Here is a 1712-nt window from a genome sequence, read left to right as displayed (position 1 = left end):
CGTAAATATTATTATATTACGTAAATAAGCTTTTAGATATCGGTAATTAAACATTATGACAATAGGATAAAACTCCTCCGTTGAAACGCCTTTGTCCACGGATGTAACGACGAGATCACGCGGAGATACGGCGGGGGTAAATATTGAGTTCTGACAAAACATTACAAAAAAACAAATGACAATTTGCCGACAAACATATGTATGTACATATGTACATAACTAGATATGAGATCGCAAACATATCGACGCTGCATTGTGCACATCGTCGCGAAGTTGGCAAAATTTCTATGAATCGAAATCTCACCACAATAGGTGTGTTTTATTTGACCAGGAAATTAAGCTACACCCAACTCTTTTTTTACACGGTAGACACGTTCCTCAGAAATACGTGTAAAAACAAACCGTGTAAAAAAAGACGCGTTTCCTATAGTAAAATGGGGGATACGTTCCATTTCATCTGAAAACCGTGTAAGATGAAATAAAGAACTATATTTACTTCGAAAAACCGTGTAAAAAATGTTGAAAACTATAAAATTTCAGATATGCATACAAATTGTATGTTCATATGGCATTTTATTGTGCATTAAAACTTAAAATATGTACATAATTCTTACAGGTGAATAATTGGTAGACCAAGCAAAAAACAAAAGAAATCTGTTAATCCAGAATTAAGAACAGAAAAATTAGAATAGAAATAAGAAAAAAATATTTACATAATTATTCGTCGCTAATTGATAACAAGCGCCGACTTTAGGTGGGTGTCATCGCTGGAGATATCCATTTCAGCAATTTAAATATCATGCAAACAAAATGTGTAGGTAAGAGTTATCGAATAAGTGGATTTTCCAGTTACTCCTATGTATGTTCATTTCAGCAATGGTTCTAAGTGTGGTAAAAACAAACATAATTACAAGACAGTGATTTTAAAACCATACTAGATTAAAAGTTTTTTTACAAAAAAAATATTTTTTTCAACCGTGTAACTTCAAAAAAGAATTGGGTGTATTAGGTTATTTTGTATGGAAGACTTATAGTGGAATTCTGTAAGCAGTCTCTAGTCACTATTTGAGACATTTTAAGGTAAAGTTTCAATTTGTGACTAGTAACTATTAACTAAACAGTCTCTAGCGTTAATCTCAAAATATTGACTCAAATTTGAGACCTTATAGTTAGCAGGTCACAAAACTAAAAAGAACTCTTGTTTGCCATTTTGAATATACTAAATACAGATCATCATAGATATTAATCGATTGCGTTTTTTTTTATATTTTGTAAGCGACTCAAACACGTAAAGGTTAAAAATAAATCAATGTTAAATAAATTTCGTAAATATTACGAAACAAAGTCAATATATATTTTTATCCTTATTGGTAATTATGTTTTTTGACTATATTATAAAAATTTAATATTTGTTATCGACATATTTGTTTTCATTCAAGTGTAAAAACATCTCTGAATAATGGAATGTAATGGATTTTGTGACTGTCACTTACAGAATAGCAAAATCGTCTCAAGTCACAAAAATTGTCTTTTACTTAAAACCTCAAATATAGAGACTTGTGACTGTATCATAAAACAGAATCGCACGGTTAGTCAACATAATTATGTTGGCTTGTCATATATCATATAGTCTAAGAGCCAGTGAATGGCAGAGTGAATGTATTTCACTAAAGATGTTATTTTGTTCGGTGACCCTTCTATAGATGCTTTAC

Source organism: Bactrocera neohumeralis, unplaced genomic scaffold, assembly GCF_024586455.1.
Source record: "Bactrocera neohumeralis isolate Rockhampton unplaced genomic scaffold, APGP_CSIRO_Bneo_wtdbg2-racon-allhic-juicebox.fasta_v2 cluster10, whole genome shotgun sequence".
NCBI classification, from domain to species: domain Eukaryota; kingdom Metazoa; phylum Arthropoda; class Insecta; order Diptera; family Tephritidae; genus Bactrocera; species Bactrocera neohumeralis.
Note: the sequence above shows the minus strand (reverse complement) of the source record.